This window comes from Apteryx rowi, unplaced genomic scaffold, assembly GCF_003343035.1.
Source record: "Apteryx rowi isolate R43461 unplaced genomic scaffold, aptRow1 scaffold_9, whole genome shotgun sequence".
NCBI lineage: Eukaryota > Metazoa > Chordata > Aves > Apterygiformes > Apterygidae > Apteryx > Apteryx rowi.
The window spans coordinates 6,458,130-6,465,448 of NW_020451204.1; the positions used below are offsets into that span (position 1 = coordinate 6,458,130).

Genomic DNA, 7,319 nt, shown 5'->3' on the forward strand with positions numbered 1-7,319 from the left:
GCGGGCCAGGCTGAAGCGGGACGCGGCGCGCTCGCTGCCCCGCTCTCCAGCCACCGCGGCTCCCTCCGTCGCCCAGCGCGGCCCCTCGCCGCCGGGAGCCACCGCCGAGGCCGGGCTCGGAGAGCTGCCGGCCTCCTGCCGTCGCGCGTCCCGCAAATCGGTTGAACGCCAGTTCCYGTAGCCTGGGAGTCCCTGTTGACGGAGAAGCAATATTTAGTACCTYCGGCGAGCGTCTGAGGATCGCTAGGAGGTCCGCCGTGGCACTACAGAAGCCCCTAACGGGGTTGAAATTAATGCTGTAATTTATTCACCGGTTGACGCCTTCAGCCGTATTTTGTGTTCACTTATTTCGCTTAAGTTGCGCTAAATTTGTTTCCGTTGCAGGTTCGTTACAGCCAGCAGCGCCCATGCCCGTTGCTGGTAGAGGAAGGCTCCAGATAACCTCAAACTCGCGTCCCATCACAACTTTGTGTTTTAAGTGTAGTCAGGCTGCGTTATGAAGAAGAGAAGAGTACGTGACGTACGTGTACCTGAACAGAAGTCAGTGCAGACTTGTACGTGGTCTCACCAAAGCCCACAGGAGAATGCCACTGGCTTTAGCAACACCGACTGAGCCCGTCGCTGGGGATAAGGAAATAAAACTCGTAAGCGGAAGGCGAATTGCRTATTAACGATAATTATTTGTATCATAATTGTAGACTCCCATCGGACCTGAATTCTCTTGTGCGAGGTGCTGCCCAAACGCCCAGCAGAAAGTAGACCCAGTTCCAAAAAAGCAACCAGGAAATAGGCTTAATGGTGAAGCAATATCAAAAAATATGCCTAATGGTAAAATTTATTAGACTCAGGAAATTTAAATTCCTAAGGGAGGTTATGGAAACCTCACAGATTGGGTAAGGGTGTAATTTTCTATTAAATTGCTAAGTGGAAAATCCCAGAGGCAATCAATATGCTACTTTTGGAATTTTCCTAAACTTCACTGTAAGACTTTTAGAAGGAAACTGGGCTAACATACTATTTAAAATCCAGCATTATATATTTTTGGGTGGTTGCTGAAGCAGCAGAGGTAGGTAGATGTCATATTCTGTTTGCTAAATTATGTGGGTCCTATTAATCTCTGGAATAATACAGTGAAGTCAGGTCTGAAATGCAACAGTAGTGTGCATTAATTTTGTGTACAAAAAAAGTATTTGCTTGTTTTGCCAAACAGTCTGCTGATTCCTGTCCACTAACTTTACTTACCAGATGTAAAACATTGCTGAAACTGTTGTGTTTGACTCTCATCCTTATTGGGACAATAGGAGAATTTTATAAAGCATAAGGCCTTCATTTACTGTTCAACTCACATGATAGGCTTTATCCTGCGTTTGCCAAAGGAATGTGCTACAAAAATAAAAATGTCTTTTCTGTTTTCCTTCTGTTATTCAATTTTGTAGAAAACATTTTGAGATATAATTTATGAAAAAAAAGTGAGGGCAATGTTTTATCAACTGCTCTCTTTTTCTTCTTGGTTCTTCCTTCCTTGTGGTATATTTTTTGCTTAAAGAGACATGATTTGAGAGTGCCATTTCAGTCTGAAAACTGCATGTTGTAGTTTCAAGAAATGTTTTGCAAGGGTTAGCACGTCCCTTTTTTATTAGTATTTCTCATTTTGCTTGTTGTGCATTTGACGAGAGAGAGATTCACTCTTTTCTACCCATAAAATGAGCCTGATCCTGCTAAGAAACCTAAGTGTGGTAGCTCAGATGAGTAAATCTTGTGATTTTCATTTATGAAGGTATTTGCCAGTTTGGATACCTAGGACCTGATCCTGTAATCTCATCTGCATAAAAGTGAATTAGAAACTAGGACAAGGTGACTTTAGGTCAAAGTCTTCTAGTTATCCATGGAACATGTAGGAGGATCTGGTAGCTGAAAAACAAGCTTTCCTTCCTGAACTGCTAACGTTTCTCAGCCATGACTTAGAAAAACTACTTTAAGAATTCAAAGATTTGCATGGTCCCCATATACAGTAAGTTGCAAGCCTCTTTTGGGGGGCACAGTGGGGTTGGTATCCTACAACTGGACTCAGACCATCTGCTCATTTGTCATAGGCCACCATCACATTATTCTAGCTGGAGACCCAGAGATAAAAGTCGTCTTTATTATGTTAGAATAGCTGCCTTGTTGCATCCTACATATTCACTAGCTACGTCTCTGTGGCGGCCAAATGACTTATGATAAAGTACACTGGCTCCAAGGGGCAGTCAGCTTTTAATTTCATCTTTTATTTCAGTTAATGTCTCAATATTGGATTGTTATTATTAATACGTATTAAGAAACCACAGTTCCTTTTTTATTCCTGATGAAAACATGGAAAATTCACAGCATTTTGTATATATTCATGAATAGCCACAAAGTATTCCCTCAATCAAAACATAATTGAATAATGTGTTTTTCAAAATACCATGAAATTAACTAACTAAATGAAGGCTTTATCTTGCAATATATTCCAAGTTTGCATGATTATCCCTGACTATTTTCTAGTTACCATTTTATTATGTCATAAGTTACTTTGAAAATCATTTTCCCCCACTTCTAACCAACATTAATTTCTCAGATAGTTTTCTGGTGTGTAAAATGCTTAGTTTATTTCAGGTGCTAGATCAGTAGCTAATCAATTCAATGTAATTAATCTAGTAATACAAGCAAATTACAAGTATTAATGAGAACAGTGCTCTTCACATCAGGATGTTTCAGGCTCCTTTTCTTTGCTTCTAGGCTCGTCCCCAAAATGGGTGTGTTGAGATAATTACAATATTTTAATTGTTATTAGGAAGGTAGGATAGTGTGGGACAAACAAGAGGGAAGAATCCTAGAGCTCAGAAGAATTGTATGGGGGAGTTATGAACTTCCTCAGCTTTCAGTTGGAAAAACTGTACCTAAAGAAGTCTTACAAACTTGGCTTGATTTGAGGTATTAGGTCTAATATGTCAAGGAATCCAGGTGAGGCTAGGAGAAGCAGAAAGAGGCTGCCAACTGTCATATTAATAGTGCTAGGATTACTGTTCATTTTGGAGATTGAAGAAGTTCTGTGTGGTATTAGAAAGCAGGAAAAGGGTGAAAGGGTAAATTAGAGATCAAGAGTTGCATAGGTGACAGGTTAATAGGTTAGCTATTTCAGCTAGTTATGTTTAATGAATGTAGTTGAGGGTTTTATAAAATGTGTATAAACATTTTTTTCCTCTTGCAGGTTTCCAGTGATGTTTTTGTGGTCAGATAAAACATGCAGGCAGTACTTTTCCTCGGCTCCCAGCTTGATGATAGGTCACTTTGATGCCATACTGCAAACCTTCCTTTTTGTGGAGCTTTCATGCTGGTGTATCTGAGGACTGGGTCATTATAGAGGTAGGGTTCTGGGTGTCATGAAGAAGTCTGAAGCTTAGAAGTGCAGTTTGACTTGTTTTCTGGTCCTCCTTAAGTTCTTCCTGTAATGTTCCACTCACGGCATTTGACACCCTATTATGTCTCTATCCTTACTCTCTTTTTCCTCTGGGAAACTTGAAATGGCCTCTTCTGTCTGTTCTGCTGCTTGTTAACCTTCCTCATATAAATTAAAAAGAAAAAGGTACAGGATGGATCAATGTTTTCATCTGTTCTCCAGCTCAGGGGTACTCACCAAAACTTCCCATAGCTGTTTCAACAATGAAGAATATAACTGAATCTATGTACGACGTGTTCTTTGTGTGTGTTTACAAGCCTTCTATATACTGCTCTAACTGTCTACAAGCTCCATCAGACTGGTCTTTTCCTGCCTTCCATCATTTTGTGTCTACCTTGGACTAAAATTGCAAGGAAGGGTGGCTAAGAGTCAAGTCTGATGATCATCCATCCTGATGGAGTACATGTAGGATAACTGGATATTAAGATACTAACTGCTCCCTAGGACAAACCAGTTCTCGAATTCTGGGGGGAGCAGGTGGGGAGACCGAGGTGGCGAAGCAATAGATGTGGTTGGAGGATAAAGAAGAAGAGGTCTCAACGACCATTTTCTGACAAGCTAATGTGAAAGAATGAGAGAAGTCTATCCATGTATGCACCTATTCTGTGCTCCACCACAACATGCAGAAATCAGGAGCTGCACAAGTTTTGCCCTGCCTCTGGCTTACAACCAAGGTGCCTYGAGGTAGCTGAGGACAATGTGAGTAGGGTTCATTATTTTGGCTGGGGCTTTGTTTTTTTGTGCCACATAAAGAGTAATAGAGCTTTGTTCTTTGTGCTATAAAAAGAGTGCTTAGAAATTTTAGCAAAGCCTGGATGTGTCTTTGCCGTGTTATCACCTCTCTCTGAAGAGACGAAGTGTAAAGCCAAGGATGGCATTTGAGGATGGGGCATGTTTAAGCTTTTGGGTAGCTTGGGAGCTGGTGGTGGGAGTCTGAGCACAGCTGGGCTAAGTGTTCCTGTTTCTGATGAATGCTACAGGCACAAATTGAGGGAAGCTCAGCTCAGAGTCCAGTGTACCCTGCTCAGAAGAGTTCAAAGAGGGTTATGCTGCTAGTCATATCCACATTTTTGTGTCAGTTTGTTTCAGTRTCAGCAGCTGAAGGCAGATAGAAGAATGCAGCCACAGAAAGAGTCAGTCATTGAAGCTACAGACGGAAAATGAATGCAGAATCGGATGCAGGAACAATAGCATTTAGCAACATTAGACAGCTCCGACAGGCTGCGGGATGAAGCAGCCCAGACAACAGCCAACCTCCTTTAAGTCCTGACTGAGACTGATGTGGGGACATWATGCCGTGCCTCCCCAGCCCAGCCTTCTCGCTGTTTCCAGCGTGCCACGGGGAGCTACCTTCTGCGTCTTGACTCTGCCTTGATCCTCCTCCATTTTTCCTGCCACACATTAGTAAATGCGCCGCACTAAAATCAATGGGAGTTTGAAAACTAAAAGTAATGTGTGCTTTGGTATGCTACTAATCCACTTATTTGGATCCTCTTATGGCTCCTCTGGGCTGCCCTGATCCCCTCTATCAGCCCACCCAGCTGCTCTGATCTTCTCTCTAAACTTCCACCGCTGCTATATTAGCATCCTTGTCAACTCACAGGGCTGTGGCTTCAACTTCTTCAATCACCTCTCCCAGTGAGAGTCTCTCCACTAAATTATAATCTTTGTAGCTYGGAATACTGATGCAAGCTAAAATCAAACCACAAAATGCTGCTGCAGTCCCTACTAGGATGTTCTGTTTCCCTAAATGTTTTCAAACAGTGCTTACATTTGAGGCTAGGGAGATAGTTTTAAGACACATTCATAACCACCTGCCTGTGTTTCAGTTCTGAAAAATAAAATTTTACTGCAAGGTACAATGTGGTTCAAAATCTACTCACACATGCACTTTTTAAAGTCAGCTTATGTGAATTTAATATCTGTGTCAGGCTGGAGACTGACAACCCCTGAAGATGATGCTTTCATTCAGCAATAAGGTATATGCAGCAGCATTTTCATTAATGTAGCTCCCCCTGGGTTTACCTTTAGAGATATGTAGATATTGAAGACTCCATCAGCCGTTCAGTTCTTGACCTCTCAGCTGAGGCAGCTGGGACACCTGAATGGGTATTTTCTCTCAGATGGACAAATCCTGCAGGGATCAAACAGACAGCACAGAGCTCTGATCATCCGGTAACAACTTTGAGAGATTTCTTGATGGAGTTGGATAGAAACTAATGAACTCAGAAGTACAATACTTTACACTCAGCCATTTATCTTCTATACACATAAAAAAATAGAAGAAAACAGATTTTTTATCAGCTTTTCTACTATCCAGCAAAAGCTTCATGGCATTTGGGAGTGTCCACATTATGTTTATTCACCTAAAATTTGAATACAGCTAAAATGTCTCGAAAATGAGGGTTGTGAGGTGTAGACCTTGCTTCAGGGAAGGGTGAGGAGGGAGACAACTGTACAGGTCTAAAGTCAGTGTGTGAGATTTGACAAGCCCATCTGCATTTTCAGGCATTAGCCCTGTTGCTGCATCTTTCCTGGAAGGAGTTTGCTGCTTGAGTATCTCTGGTGCAGACTGATACCGAGAGTTCTTGTGCTTCTGCTTCACTGTATCCTCGTTTGCCATGACACTGTTCACCAACTTGTACTGCAAAGCGTTACTGTGGTTACTTGTCACTTTGGGCTGTCCACTTCTCACATCACAACCAAGCTAATGGGCTGGGCCTGATTTGTTTGACTTTTTAAATATATTTTGGCTGTATTTGTGCTGTATGATCTGTAACTATTTTCCTTGAATTTATTTTSTTGTATAAAATCAAGGGGATATTAATATTGTGTTCCCCACTTATGTGGTTTGCCTGGTCCTGCTGAAGTGATAAAAATAAGGAACATACTTATCTACAGAAATATCCATAAAAAAAACCCCATGATTATTTTCTGGCAAGATGTTTTGAAATCTTTAAGAGCCATAAATGACYARTATCTCTGCTTTACACTGCTYTCAAAAGACCATGGTCTCCCTATAAACATCCTGAGACATTGATTCATTAGGGGCCACAGTGCCACAAGCTGAGTTACCAATWCTGTTTCAGGAAACAACAAAATTTTCTTCAGATATCTCCTACACCAGCCAGTTTGGCAATAATTAGCCTTTCTTAAATGTAGAGCTTTTCAGAAGCAGTAATGAGTTCTTACAATATCTCAGATTTACAGAAGATAAAACTGCTGGGAGAGGAATTGACCCAAAGGTCCCTAGACAACCTAAGCAATTCACCTAAATATTCCTTTATCAAAACCGGAGGGTTTATCATTCAAACAATTATTTCAAGCGTGTTTCTAAAAGTCATGCTAGCCTCACTGAGCAATAACACCCGTGTGGAGTCACTAACTTCCTAAGCATTTTACTATGCCGTCGCAGAGGTCTGTCCTTGCAGACGGGAGCTGTGGGGCTGATTTACCAAGAAAGCTAATTGAGCATTGCTTGAAAAGCAAAACAGCAAATTAATGTGCCACCTGCTTCTTTTACCCCTAGTGATGCACAGATGTCATATTCTTTTGAAGACTCCTTTGCCAGAAGTGGACGTATTCAATCATGATACAAAACCAGTTTTATTAAATGTGTTTTTTGTTATAGCATTTTGAAGCTGAATAAAAAGAATCATGTACCTAGGTAAGAAAACTTTTACTTGAAATTAATTCTCCTGCAACCTTTTTCAGCTGTAAGACATCAGTTTTGCCTCTTTTGTGTACGTAAAATCATACACTGGCTGAGCTAGGGTTTTCCCCTGTTTTAATATTAAATAGAGCAATGAAACTGGACACACATGAAGTCTTGAATACA

At 41.2% G+C, this 7,319-nt stretch overlaps 1 long non-coding RNA gene across 2 annotated transcripts; it reads left to right on the forward strand.

Moving 5' to 3' along the window:
* The first annotated feature begins 75 nt into the window (after nucleotides 1-75).
* LOC112978129 lies at nucleotides 76-7,063 on the forward strand. Of its 2 annotated transcripts, XR_003257752.1 has the most exons (5): nucleotides 76-250; nucleotides 385-644; nucleotides 3,233-3,387; nucleotides 3,644-4,180; nucleotides 4,561-7,063. It is a non-coding gene; the product is annotated as an uncharacterized LOC112978129 (long non-coding RNA). The 2 variants fall into 2 exon arrangements; XR_003257751.1 differs by having other exon boundaries at nucleotides 3,233-4,180.
* Nucleotides 7,064-7,319: the final 256 nt, after the last annotated feature.